Here is a 15267-nt window from a genome sequence, read left to right as displayed (position 1 = left end):
AATTATATCATCACGTATCTGATGTTACCAAGACATGCTAAATAGATACACGGCAGCCTGTTCTATGTCAGGTTGCTTCATGTCTAGACTTCCTCTTGCCACTGGGGAGGGACAAGCAGGGTATAATTACTTGCAGCCCCACTGACAGATCAGACACCAGTGTACACACTCCCTCCCTTTCATCTGATCACTCACCGATTCCCTGTTCTACCCTAATTCCTCTCATACTTCCCTTTCCTTAAATTCAGTCTCTTATTACAAGTCCCTGCATTTTGCTCCATCCGTTCCCGTTTTTCCTCTTTCCCTCATTGCACTTTCTTTTTTCTGCCATTCATCTTACTACTCTTTCACAGCAATACATCTTTCGTATTCACAATTCCCCCCCGCCACACACACACACACACACACACACACACACACACACACACACACACACACACACACACACATCCTTGTTAACCTCCCTCTGCAGGACCCAACTTAATTTACCGAGTTCTGGGGTCCACCCTTTCTAGTGGTCCAAGAACTATGAAAAAAATCAGGCAACTCCCAAAAAAAATCTTGTTACTAAAAATCACTTTCAATAAACACAATTTGAAACTTTTTTTTTCATGTCAGTTTTTCAGTCATATCTGGGGCCTGTTTCTAACATTCCGGCTTTGCGGGGTCCACCTTTACACACATGAGATTTTTAGTCAGTTATGGGGATCGCTTTTAATATTTCAACCTTAAGAGGTCTACCTATACACACATTATTTTTTTAGCCAGTTATGGAGCTTGCTGTTAAGATTTAAGACTTGTTAGGTCTGCCTTTATAAAGAGGATCTATCAAGTTCAACCCCAACCCTAATCTAACCCAAACATGCATTTGTGTGGACTTAATCATTTGAGAAAACCTAAAAATTTTGTTAGTGTTATTAATACTTTCATCTGGCTAAATATACTAGATATACATTGAAATGTGCATTCTAAAATACATTCTGAAGTCTTTATTCAGATTCTGGTCCATTTTCCTTGGTCACAGTCTTAATATTCTTCAATTTGTTCAGTCATATTGGTACATTTTAAAATATTTAAATTCTGCATTTTAGCTAACTATAAAGTACACAGGATTTACAAGTAATAATTGTCGAGTCAAAATTTTAAATGGACACATTACAAATGTAGCCAATGAATAAAGGAACTTATTTAATCTAACATTTACGAACAGGAGAAGTGGAGCATAAAAAAAATCACAAACAAATAGTGAACAAATGGTGAAACAGGACCAGCCATGTGTTTCTATCTCTGTTAAGGGAAGCTGTTTCACTCATATTTTCTCCTCATGGTGGTTATTCTCTTTTTGACAAAGTACTTAACAGCTCGGTGCTTGTGGTTCTGCAGCAATGCATCTCTCGCAGTCAAGCTTACCAGGAACCTGATTTGTCAATATATACTTCCTTGAATGTTTATTTACTGCAGCACATTCCTCTGGGGTCCAGCTTCTTTTCACAACTTTTCCGTTACCTAAGGGCATAGGAAGAGCACTTTTTAGTTTACAACTTAATTAGAACAAAATTGCATAAAGAATACATTCACTTTATGTACAATTATCCGACAATATAATTCAAATGAGATATTTTATAACGTCAACTATCTTTGTCAACAGTGATGAGCCTACAATAGACATAAGTAAATCAGTTAATATCTGAGATATTAATCCGGTCATTTAAGTTGCTAGGTGGTCTTCAGTGTCAGCTGTTTTGATATTAACAAAATTAAAAATAGATGCACAAAAGGGTAACATTAGAATGCCCCCAGTTTTGGTGGTGGGGGAAAGAGGTCTCTCATTTTCTTGATTACTTTTAAGCAGTTTTGCATTTGACCAGAATGTCACTGCTGGTAGATGAAGCAATTCCTGGACCCTACAGAGGTTGCACAGGCAGTCAAACTCCACCATGGCAGCACATTGGGATGCACCATTTCTCTGACAAAACCATTAAGAACAGATACAAGTTGTTGCAAAATCAGGGAAAATAAAAAATAAAAATCAGAGAAAAACTTTTTTCAGACAGTGTTTTACATGTATGGGGAATTTGCTTTGATAACGTGCTACACATGGACAAACAAAGATGATAAAAGTAAATTTGGAAATATATAATGTGTAAAAAATTAAATGCAAGCTGTATAAGAATGGTATCTGCCTTGGTGTGACAATGTGTGAATTTGCATATTCACTAATAGGTTAATCTAGAGCAATTTTTCTTTCTCTCTTTTGAGGTAAATGTGTCATGTATACATTACCTCTATTTAAAAATAGATGTAAACAAACATCTCACATATAATCAAGGTTAGCAATGACCTGTAACTCACATGAGAAAGGATGGGTCAATTTTCATTTTATGACAAAATTCAAAAGTTTAGACCTTACATGTCTAAGAAAAAAAGTCAAGTGGTGTTTAATATATCTTGCTTGGGTCATCTAAATCTTAGTAAGCAGCATATGTGAGGATAATTAGATACTGATACAGTAGTAACAATTGGGCAATTTAAAAGCAACTGTGATAAAGTTATATATTGAAAAGGATTACTCTAAACTCACCTCCCTTTTTGGCAGACTTTTCATTACTTGGGCCACGAGATGCGGAGGTACAAGAGGTCACTTCTATCACTTCTGGGATCAGCCCATCTGAAATGATGATTTTTAAGTACAGAAAAAAACCACAGTATAGCAATATTCTAAAACAAAAATTAACTGCACCTGTATAAGAATGCTTGGTCAAATTTAATATACTCTTGTTTTGAGCAGATTGATTTGCAGAGGTACAGAGCAGTCCTTTTGGGAATCATTGTCAGTATCATCACTGTCTGAGTAGTCCACTTTGAGAAACTCCTTTGATAATTGATAGCTCTATGGAGGGAATTAAAAGAAATGTGTTGTTAGTTTCTGCAAGCTACTCTTATATGCTGTATTAATATAAAGACTAGAATTTCTTTGCTCAAAATAATTAAAATTTCTGTCCAATATCTTAACTGGTAGACGACCGGTGCTGTACACATCCTCTGAAATATGCCAAAACCTTATATCACAGGAAATTTTACATATAAAACATGGAAAAGGCTCCAAAATTTACAACAAAGAAGCCACAAGAAACCATATTTCAGAAATCTGTTATGTGTGTGTGAATGATTGGCTTGGTTGGAATAACCATGACAACCTTAGATCCATACGGAGGGCCCCACAAGTAGCCATCAGAAATCTGTTATGTGTGTGTGAATGATTGGCTTGGTTGGACACCCATGGGCGCATGTTTCAACAATCCATCTATAGGTGTGTGTGCCACTGGTTCGTTTGGGCTCTATGAGGAGAACCACTAAAACCGTGTGATCCAATGGTTGGCTGAATGCTGTTTAAGGTACCTTCTGACTAAAGAACAGCTTTCCAACTAAAAGCTGTAAACTAAGAGAACAAGAAAAGGTCTACAAAGTTTATTTCTTACAACAAAGTCGCACTGAATGTTACCCGTTGGCTGGCATCTTGTTTGATGTTATCATCAGGGTCAGAGTCCTGCCAAGTTCTGGCTGGTTCAGGCAGCGCACCATCAACAGGAGCCTGAGAGCCTGTCACCTGGAATTAAAACCACAAATAACTTACCAACATCATACAGACACCACAAATGACAGACTCAAGACCTGTATAGTTAAATCATGTGAAGTTAGTCCCCGAAACCAAACAAGCTTTTCTAACTAAAGTGTTCCAGTCAGTTCTGGATGTCTAATCAGGTCCTATAACAGCATCTTTATGGATGTAGTGGAGCATCCTTCAGCATGACACTTTAGCCGTTTAGCTGTTGAGGATGTGTGGAACTATAGCTGTAATATAATCAGCCTCCATAATGTCCATAACCAAAATATGATCTAAAAACATGAGACAACCTTCGATCCATACGGAGGGCCCCACAAGTAGCCATCAGAAATCTGTTATTATGTGAGTGTGAATGATTGGCTTGGTTGGAATAACCAAGACAACTTTAGATCCATACGGAGGGCCCCACAAGTAGCCATCACAAATCTGTTATGTGTGTGTGAATGATTGGCTTGGTTGGACACCCATGGGCGCATGTTTCAACAATCCATCTATAGGTGTGTGTGCCACTGGTTCGTTTGGGCTCTATGAGGAGAACCACTAAAACCGTGTGATCCAATGGTTGGCTGAATGCTGTTTAAGGTACCTTCTGACTAAAGAACAGCTTTCCAACTAAAAGCTGTAAACTAAGAGAACAAGAAAAGGTCTACAAAGTTTATTTCTTACAACAAAGTCTAACTGAATGTTACCTGTTGGCTGGCATCTTGTTTGATGTTATCATCAGGGTCAGAGTCCTGCCAAGTTCTGGCTGATTCAGGCAGCGCACCATCAACAGGAGCCTGAGAGCCTGTCACCTGGAATTAAAACCACAAATAACTTACCAACATCATACAGACACCACAAATGACAGACTCAAGACCTGTATAGTTAAATCATGTGAAGTTAGTCCCCAAAACCAAACAAGCTTTTCTAACTAAAGTGTTCCAGTCAGTTCTGGATGTCTAATCAGGTCCTATAACAGCATCTTTATGGATGTAGTGGAGCATCCTTGAGCATGACACTTTAGCCGTTTAACTGTTGAGGATGTGTGGAACTATAGCTGTAATATAATCAGCCTCCATAATGTCCATAACCAAAATATGATCTAAAAACATGAGACAACCTTCGATCCATACGGAGGGCCCCACAAGTAGCTATCAGAAATCTGTTATTATGTGTGTGTGAATGATTGGCTTGGTTGGAATAACCAAGACAACTTTAGATCCATACGGAGGGCCCCACAAGTAGCCATCAGAAATCTGTTATTATGTGTGTGTGAATGATTGGCTTGGTTGGAATAACCAAGACAACTTTCGATCCATGCGGAGGGCCCCACAAGTAGCCATCAGAAATCTTTTATGTGTGTGTGAATGATTGGCTTGGTTGGACACCCATGGGCGCATGTTTCAAATATCCATCTATAGGTGTGTGTGCCACTGGTTCGTTTGGGCTCTATGAGGAGAACCACTAAAACCGTGTGATCCAATGGTTGGCTGAATGCTGTTTAAGGTACCTTCTGACTAAAGAACAGCTTTCCAACTAAAAGCTGTAAACTAAGAGAACAAGAAAAGGTCTACAAAGTTTATTTCTTACAACAAAGTCTAACTGAATGTTACCTGTTGGCTGGCATCTTGTTTGATGTTATTATCAGGGTCAGAGTCCTGCCAAGTTCTGGCTGGTTCAGGCAGCGCACCATCAACGGGAGCCTGAGAGCCTGTCACCTGGAATTAAAACCACAAATAACTTACCAACATCATACAGACACCACAAATGACAGACTCAAGACCTGTATAGTTAAATCATGTGAAGTTAGTCCCCTAAACCAAACAAGCTTTTCTAACTAAAGTGTTACAGTCAGTTCTGGATGTCTAATCAGGTCCTATAACAGCATCTTTATGGATGTAGTGGAGCATCCTTGAGCATGACACTTTAGCCGTTTAACTGTTGAGGATGTGTGGAACTATAGCTGTAATATAATCAGCCTCCATAATGTCCATAACCAAAATATGATCTAAAAACATGAGACAACCTTCGATCAATACGGAGGGCCCCACAAGTAGCTTTCAGAAATCTGTTATTATGTGTGTGTGAATGATTGGCTTGGTTGGAATAACCAAGACAACTTTCGATCCATACGGAGGGCCCCACAAGTAGCCATGAGAAATCTGTTATTATGTGTGTGTGAATGATTGGCTTGGTTGGAATAACCAAGACAACTTTCGATCCATACGGAGGGCCCCACAAGTAGCCATCAGAAATCTGTTATGTGTGTGTGAATGATTGGCTTGGTTGGACACCCATGGGCGCATGTTTCAAATATCCATGTATAGGTGTGTGTGCCACTGGTTTGTTTGGGCTCTATGAGGAGAACCACTAAAACCGTGTGATCCAATGGTTGGCTGAATGCTGTTTAAGGTACCTTCTGACTAAAGAACAGCTTTCCAACTAAAAGCTGTAAACTAAGAGAACAAGAAAAGGTCTACAAAGTTTATTTCTTACAACAAAGTCTAACTGAATGTTACCTGTTGGCTGGCATCTTGTTTGATGTTATCATCAGGGTCAGAGTCCTGCCAAGTTCTGGCTGGTTCAGGCAGAGCACCGTCAACAGGAGCCTGAGAGCCTGTCACCTGGAATTAAAACCACAAATAACTTACCAACATCATACAGACACCACAAATGACAGACTCAAGACCTGTATAGTTAAATCATGTGAAGTTAGTCCCCAAAACCAAACAAGCTTTTCTAACTAAAGTGTTCCAGTCAGACCTGATGTCTAATCAGGTCCTATAACAGCATCTTTATGGATGTAGTGGAGCATCCTTCAGCATGACACTTTAGCCGTTTAGCTGTTGAGGATGTGTGGAACTATAGCTGTAATATAATCAGCCTCCATAATGTCCATAACCAAAATATGATCTAAAAACATGAGACAACTTCGATCCATACGGAGGGCCCCACAAGTAGCCATCAGAAATCTGTTATTGTGTGTGTGTGAATGATTGGCTTGGTTGGAATAACCAAGACAACTTTAGATCCATACGGAGGGCCCCACAAGTAGCCATCAGAAATCTGTTGTGTGTGTGAATGATTGGCTTGGTTGGACACCCATGGGCGCATGTTTTAACAATCCTTCTATAGGTGTGTGTGCCACTGGTTCGTTTGGGCTCTATGAGGAGAACCACTAAAACCGTGTGATCCAATGGTTGGCTGAATGCTGTTTAAGGTACCTTCTGACTAAAGAACAGCTTTCCAACTAAAAGCTGTAAACTAAGAGAACAAGAAAAGGTCTACAAAGTTTATTTCTTACAACAAAGTCTAACTGAATGTTACCTGTTGGCTGGCATCTTGTTTGATGTTATCATCAGGGTCAGAGTCCTGCCAAGTTCTGGCTGGTTCAGGCAGCGCACCGTCAACAGGAGCCTGAGAGCCTGTCACCTGGAATTAAAACCACAAATAACTTACCAACATCATACAGACACCACAAATGACAGACTCAAGACCTGTATAGTTAAATCATGTGAAGTTAGTCCCCAAAACCAAACAAGCTTTTCTAACTAAAGTGTTCCAGTCAGCCCTGATGTCTAATCAGGTCCTATAACAGCATCTTTATGGATGTAGTGGAGCATCCTTCAGCATGACACTTTAGCCGTTTTGCTGTTGAGGATGTGTGGAACTATAGCTGTAATATAATCAGCCTCCATAATGTCCATAACCAAAATATGATCTAAAAACATGAGACAACCTTCGGTCAATACGGAGGGCCCCACAAGTAGCCGTCAGAAATCTGTTATTATGTGTGTGTGAATGATTGGCTTGGTTGGAATAACCAAGACAACTTTCGATCCATACGGAGGGCCCCACAAGTAGCCATGAGAAATCTGTTATGTGTGTGTGAATGATTGGCTTGGTTGAAATAACCAAGACAACTTTCGATCCATACGGAGGGCCCCACAAGTAGCCATCAGAAATCTGTTATGTGTGTGTGAATGATTGGCTTGGTTGGACACCCATGGGCGCATGTTTCAAATATCCATGTATAGGTGTGTGTGCCACTGGTTCGTTTGGGCTCTATGAGGAGAACCACTAAAACCGTGTGATCCAATGGTTGGCTGAATGCTGTTTAAGGTACCTTCTGACTAAAGAACAGCTTTCCAACTAAAAACTGTAAACTAAGAGAACAAGAAAAGGTCTACAAAGTTTATTTCTTACAACAAAGTCTAACTGAATGTTACCTGTTGGCTGGCATCTTGTTTGATGTTATCATCAGGGTCAGAGTCCTGCCAAGTTCTGGCTGGTTCAGGCAGAGCACCGTCAACAGGAGCCTGAGAGCCTGTCACCTGGAATTAAAACCACAAATAACTTACCAACATCATACAGACACCACAAATGACAGACTCAAGACCTGTATAGTTAAATCATGTGAAGTTAGTCCCCAAAACCAAACAAGCTTTTCTAACTAAAGTGTTCCAGTCAGACCTGATGTCTAATCAGGTCCTATAACAGCATCTTTATGGATGTAGTGGAGCATGCTTCAGCATGACACTTTAGCCGTTTAGCTGTTGAGGATGTGTGGAACTATAGCTGTAATATAATCAGCCTCCATAATGTCCATAACCAAAATATGATCTAAAAACATGAGGCAACCTTTGATCCATACGGAGGGCCCCACAAGTAGCCATCAGAAATCTGTTATTGTGTGTGTGTGAATGATTGGCTTGGTTGGAATAACCAAGACAACTTTAGATCCATACGGAGGGCCCCACAAGTAGCCATCAGAAATCTGTTGTGTGTGTGAATGATTGGCTTGGTTGGACACCCATGGGCGCATGTTTTAACAATCCTTCTATAGGTGTGTGTGCCACTGGTTCGTTTGGGCTCTATGAGGAGAACCACTAAAACCGTGTGATCCAATGGTTGGCTGAATGCTGTTTAAGGTACCTTCTGACTAAAGAACAGCTTTCCAACTAAAAGCTGTAAACTAAGAGAACAAGAAAAGGTCTACAAAGTTTATTTCTTACAACAAAGTCTAACTGAATGTTACCTGTTGGCTGGCATCTTGTTTGATGTTATCATCAGGGTCAGAGTCCTGCCAAGTTCTGGCTGGTTCAGGCAGCGCACCGTCAACAGGAGCCTGAGAGCCTGTCACCTTGAATTAAAACCACAAATAACTTACCAACATCATACAGACACCACAAATGACAGACTCAAGACCTGTATAGTTAAATCATGTGAAGTTAGTCCCCAAAACCAAACAAGCTTTTCTAACTAAAGTGTTCCAGTCAGCCCTGATGTCTAATCAGGTCCTATAACAGCATCTTTATGGATGTAGTGGAGCATCCTTCAGCATGACACTTTAGCCGTTTTGCTGTTGAGGATGTGCGGAACTATAGCTGTAATATAATCAGCCTCCATAATGTCCATAACCAAAATATGATCTAAAAACATGAGACAACCTTCGGTCAATACGGAGGGCCCCACAAGTAGCTGTCAGAAATCTGTTATTATGTGTGTGTGAATGATTGGCTTGGTTGGAACAACCAAGACAACTTTCGATCCATACGGAGGGCCCCACAAGTAGCCATGAGAAATCTGTTATTATGTGTGTGTGAATGATTGGCTTGGTTGGAATAACCAAGACAACTTTCGATCCATACGGAGGGCCCCACAAGTAGCCATCAGAAATCTGTTATTGTGTGTGTGTGAATGATTGGCTTGGTTGGAATAACCAAGACAACTTTAGATCCATACGGAGGGCCCCACAAGTAGCCATCAGAAATCTGTTATGTGTGTGTGAATGATTGGCTTGGTTGGACACCCATGGGCGCATGTTTCAACAATCCTTCTATAGGTGTGTGTGCCACTGGTTCGTTTGGGCTCTATGAGGAGAATCACTAAAACCATGTGATCCAATGGTTGGCTGAATGCTGTTTAAGGTACCTTCTGACTAAAGAACAGCTTTCCAACTAAAAGCTGTAAACTAAGAGAACAAGAAAAGGTCTACAAAGTTGATTTCTTACAACAAAGTCTAACTGAATGTTACCTGTTGGCTGGCATCTTGTTTGATGTTATCATCAGGGTCAGAGTCCTGCCAAGTTCTGGCTGGTTCAGGAAGAGCACCGTCAACAGGAGCCTGAGAGCCTGTCACCTGGAATTAAAACCACAAATAACTTACCAACATCATACAGACACCACAAATGACAGACTCAAGACCTGTATAGTTAAATCATGTGAAGTTAGTCCCCAAAACCAAACAAGCTTTTCTAACTAAAGTGTTCCAGTCAGACCTGATGTCTAATCAGGTCCTATAACAGCATCTTTATGGATGTAGTGGAGCATCCTTCAGCATGACACTTTAGCCGTTTAGCTGTTGAGGATGTGTGGAACTATAGCTGTAATATAATCAGCCTCCATAATGTCCATAACCAAAATATGATCTAAAAACATGAGGCAACCTTTGATCCATACGGAGGGCCCCACAAGTAGCCATCAGAAATCTGTTATTGTGTGTGTGTGAATGATTGGCTTGGTTGGAATAACCAAGACAACTTTAGATCCATACGGAGGGCCCCACAAGTAGCCATCAGAAATCTGTTATGTGTGTGTGAATGATTGGCTTGGTTGGACACCCATGGGCGCATGTTTCAACAATCCTTCTATAGGTGTGTGTGCCACTGGTTCGTTTGGGCTCTATGAGGAGAACCACTAAAACCGTGTGATCCAATGGTTGGCTGAATGCTGTTTAAGGTACCTTCTGACTAAAGAACAGCTTTCCAACTAAAAGCTGTAAACTAAGAGAACAAGAAAAGGTCTACAAAGTTTATTTCTTACAACAAAGTCTAACTGAATGTTACCTGTTGGCTGGCATCTTGTTTGATGTTATCATCAGGGTCAGAGTCCTGCCAAGTTCTGGCTGGTTCAGGCAGCGCACCGTCAACAGGAGCCTGAGAGCCTGTCACCTGGAATTAAAACCACAAATAACTTACCAACATCATACAGACACCACAAATGACAGACTCAAGACCTGTATAGTTAAATCATGTGAAGTTAGTCCCCAAAACCAAACAAGCTTTTCTAACTAAAGTGTTCCAGTCAGACCTGATGTTTAATCAGGTCCTATAACAGCATCTTTATGGATGTAGTGGAGCATCCTTCAGCATGACACTTTAGCCGTTTTGCTGTTGAGGACGTGTGGAACTATAGCTGTAATATAATCAGCCTCCATAATGTCCATAACCAAAATATGATCTAAAAACATGAGACAACTTTCGATCCATACGGAGGGCCCCACAAGTAGCCATCAGAAATCTGTTATTGTGTGTGTGTGAATGATTGGCTTGGTTGGAATAACCAAGGCAACTTTAGATCCATACGGAGGGCCCCACAAGTAGCCATCAGAAATCTGTTGTGTGTGTGAATGATTGGCTTGGTTGGACACCCATGGGCGCATGTTTTAACAATCCTTCTATAGGTGTGTGTGCCACTGGTTCGTTTGGGCTCTATGAGGAGAATCACTAAAACCGTGTGATCCAATGGTTGGCTGAATGCTGTTTAAGGTACCTTCTGACTAAAGAACAGCTTTCCAACTAAAAGCTGTAAACTAAGAGAACAAGAAAAGGTCTACAAAGTTGATTTCTTACAACAAAGTCTAACTGAATGTTACCTGTTGGCTGGCATCTTGTTTGATGTTATCATCAGGGTCAGAGTCCTGCCAAGTTCTGGCTGGTTCAGGCAGAGCACCGTCAACAGGAGCCTGAGAGCCTGTCACCTGGAATTAAAACCACAAATAACTTACCAACATCATACAGACACCACAAATGACAGACTCAAGACCTGTATAGTTAAATCATGTGAAGTTAGTCCCCAAAACCAAACAAGCTTTTCTAACTAAAGTGTTCCAGTCAGACCTGATGTCTAATCAGGTCCTATAACAGCATCTTTATGGATGTAGTGGAGCATCCTTCAGCATGACACTTTAGTCGTTTTGCTGTTGAGGATGTGTGGAACTATAGCTGTAATATAATCAGCCTCCATAATGTCCATAACCAAAATATGATCTAAAAACATGAGACAACTTTCGATCCATACGGAGAGCCCCACAAGTAGCCATCAGAAATCTGTTATTGTGTGTGTGTGAATGATTGGCTTGGTTGGAATAACCAAGACAACTTTAGATCCATACGGAGGGCCCCACAAGTAGCCATCAGAAATCTGTTATGTGTGTGTGAATGATTGGCTTGGTTGGACACCCATGGGCGCATGTTTCAACAATCCTTCTATAGGTGTGTGTGCCACTGGTTCGTTTGGGCTCTATGAGGAGAACCACTAAAACCATGTGATCCAATGGTTGGCTGAATGCTGTTTAAGGTACCTTCTGACTAAAGAACAGCTTTCCAACTAAAAGCTGTAAACTAAGAGAACAAGAAAAGGTCTACAAAGTTTATTTCTTACAACAAAGTCTAACTGAATGTTACCTGTTGGCTGGCATCTTGTTTGATGTTATCATCAGGGCCAGAGTCCTGCCAAGTTCTGGCTGGTTCAGGCAGCGCACCGTCAACAGGAGCCTGAGAGCCTGTCACCTGGAATCAAAACCACAAATAACTTACCAACATCATACTGAGAGTAATTCAAATAAAAGAGACAAAAATCTTCCTTTTTTTAATAACAAATTAATATTCCAACTTGCATACTTGATCTTACTGACTTACTTTTTCACGCCATGGCCATTTAGAATCACCATAGTTGTAATTGATTTCAGTTCCCATTTCTATGTTTTTGATGGCAAAAAGGCACAAATGGGGCTCGTCATTTACTATTTTTTTCATGGTGCAGTTTGGAGACTTGTGGTTGTCATTCACTAATCTTCCAAGAGAGCCATCCTCTGTTGATGTATCAATACTAGGAAAGAAAAAACAGAAATCAAACATTTTGTATCATATAACTAGTTTTTTAGTAAAATAAAAGTTGGCTTACAGAAATAAAAACTTGCAACATTTCAAAAGAAAAGTTGAGAGGGAAACAATGTCTTTTTGAACATCATAGCACTAAATAAAAAAAATTGTTAATGCCACAATCCTGATGTGTTATTGAAATATTGCTTCTGAGTGACTCACTAATTTAGGGTATTTTATTCCAGTCTCTTTCTAGAGTTCATAATTATTGTATAGAAAATATTTGGATATACATACCACCAGTAATGATTCTGCCATTCAAAGTCAAAGAGAAATGTACTCTCCTTTTCAGAGTACTTGCTTGTTTGGCATTTTTCTGCTGACAGAAGTTGACCCCTGTATTATAAGATGAACTCTCCTTGTTCAAAGTGCTGGGTAGCAAACACGCCTCTTCCTGCAAGGACATTTTATATAAAACCATTGGTTATGAGAAAATATTTCTTTAAGATACACCTTTAACCAAATAATTGTGGTGTTATCTTACAATTTTAATACTAAGTTCTCGCTTAGAAACAGAAATACAACAACCAATCTGAATTTGATTGTTTTTTGTGTTGTTTTATAAAATAAATAAATATATACTTAATGGATAAATGGTCTAAAAATGAGTTTATTACCTTTTTGATCATCAATAAATCTTTCCACTAGTCCAGGTTTGTCCTTTGAGGATTAAATGTAAAAGGCTGCTTCATCAGCAGGCTTTTTTCTTGCTTTCCTTTTGGACATTTCTGGCTCTAAAAAATAATTCAAAACATGGCAGAGAGAACTTTAACAAGCACTCTATATTAATTTTAAAAGATTTGTAATCATCCACTGTATAAAGACTGAAGGAATAAGCCTGGCCTGAGAACTAACAGAACAAGAGTGATTAAAGAAAGAATATTTTTCAGAAAATACTGATATATTAATGAAAATGTTTGTCGGTTTGAAGCTGAGCTTTGTTACTTTTAACTAGTCACAGTTCCAACCAGGTGCTGCATCCAAAGAAAAGTTATTTCAATAGTTTTACCAGTATAACTCGTTATACTTTTCAGGAGCTACCAACTCGTTTTTATTATGTTTGTGTTTGAAAAGTGAACGTAGCATCCTGATTAGCGGTAGCTAATTAGCCAATAAGCTAGTTTCCGGATAGTTTTATTTGCGTCAGAATGCTTGTGTTATTTAAAGAAAGCATTCTTACATGATAGAAAACCACCGAGAAATACAGAAGACATGCAGATATATCATAACACTGAGCACACACGTGTTTGACGAGTTTTGAAGTGGTTTCGGCAATTACGGCCAGAGTCCGGTTCTGGGCTTAGCAATTATGAAACATTAGCACATCGAAATCATCCTGAATATAACACGGAGCAATTATACATTCTGTCGTTCTCTTTTACACCATTGTTTTTAAAACCACTGCAAGCTAAGATGAATAACAAGTTAAAAAGCCGGACTGTCTGAGGGGAAAACGTTACGCCATCCGAGTGACAATATACCGAATCCGAAGCCATAATCATTGCATATAAACCCCTCGGGGTCTGGACAAAAAGCATTTCTACATCAGTTTCTTGTACTTAGTATTTACATGCAGTTGATTTACTCACCGTGTATGTTGTGTTTCGTTATGAGCAGCGTGTCTTCGTCGCGGAGCAGTCTCAGTCTGGCGGCGTCACACGTGGCGAAGTGACGTTAAGCTGGTGGTTTTAGCCGCATGAAGCTAACACATGCAATACCTGCTGATTTAACTAATATGTAAACTGATGGTAAAGAATAAATTACTATTTATTTATACCTTTATTTTTATGTTTAGAACATGAAAAATGCACGAGATGCTGATTTAACTAATATGTAAACTGATGGTAAAGAATAAATTACTATTTATTTATACCTTTATTTTTATGTTTAGAACATGAAAAATGCACGAGACAGTTTTTAAAATAAGCCTAATAGAATGAGCGTATTTTTATAAAGCAAGTGTAATGAATATTAAATAACGTAGATAAATTGCAATTGTAATGCAGGAATTTTATGTTTACAGTATTATTTTAGCTGCTATGGTTACTAAAATAATAATTACCTGGTTTAAATCTACAGGAAATAGCATTTTATTTTCTTAATCAACACTCGGATCACGAGGTGCCCTGATTGGTTGAATCACACACACTTCCGGTAGTGTGTATACTTGCAATACCACTTGCCATGGTCGGGGGGCCGCTACTGAGCACACACACTTCACACACACAATTCTCAACATTGCGACCATGAGGGGTAAGTGAAAAAAATTCGTGAGGCATGTTGTTAGAGCATTTCAAGCTGTTTTAGAGTGGTTTCCCGAGTGGGGTCCATGATTTTGGACCCCACAACGACACAGGGCCCCACTTTGTTGGTGGGCTCCCTGTCTTCGGACCCCCCATACTAATAAAAACAAGTACACACACACACACACACACACACACACACACACACACACACACACACACACGTTTCACTCAATCTCTGTGCCTCTGCCCTTATTGGACTTTAGGATGAATGGTGAAAGGAAAGAACACAAATCTGAGACGCAAACCTGATGCCTCGTGTGTGGGAACCTCTTTGCTGGCTACTCAAAGAGAGTATGGAGAGAGTGCATGTATCACACCTCTTTCTCTCATGTGGTCGATAGAGCGTACTCTCTCATCTTTCCTTTTGAGTGCATTGCTACAAACCACTTTGAGGGGGACAGGGTCATAG

At 39.8% G+C, this 15267-nt stretch overlaps 2 long non-coding RNA genes across 3 annotated transcripts; both read right to left on the bottom strand.

Annotated features, from left to right (window-relative positions):
* Positions 1-974: 974 nt before the first annotated feature.
* On the bottom strand, positions 975-4423 carry LOC125974181 (uncharacterized). 2 transcript variants are annotated; one of them, XR_011087291.1, is made up of 5 exons: positions 4315-4423; positions 3480-3607; positions 2741-2890; positions 2582-2668; positions 975-1506 (listed from the first exon to the last, which is right to left on the bottom strand). It is a non-coding gene; the product is annotated as an uncharacterized lncRNA (long non-coding RNA). The 2 variants fall into 2 exon arrangements; XR_011087292.1 differs by having other exon boundaries at positions 3503-3607.
* Positions 4424-12508: 8085 nt separating this feature from the next.
* LOC137840553 (uncharacterized) lies at positions 12509-14534 on the bottom strand. The gene is made up of 3 exons (XR_011087289.1): positions 14142-14534; positions 13170-13286; positions 12509-12946 (listed from the first exon to the last, which is right to left on the bottom strand). It is a non-coding gene; the product is annotated as an uncharacterized lncRNA (long non-coding RNA).
* Between the last annotated feature and the right edge of the window lie 733 nt (positions 14535-15267).

Source organism: Syngnathus scovelli, chromosome 8 (assembly GCF_024217435.2).
Source record: "Syngnathus scovelli strain Florida chromosome 8, RoL_Ssco_1.2, whole genome shotgun sequence".
NCBI lineage: Eukaryota > Metazoa > Chordata > Actinopteri > Syngnathiformes > Syngnathidae > Syngnathus > Syngnathus scovelli.
Note: the sequence above shows the minus strand (reverse complement) of the source record. Positions and strands in the feature narration are given on the sequence as shown.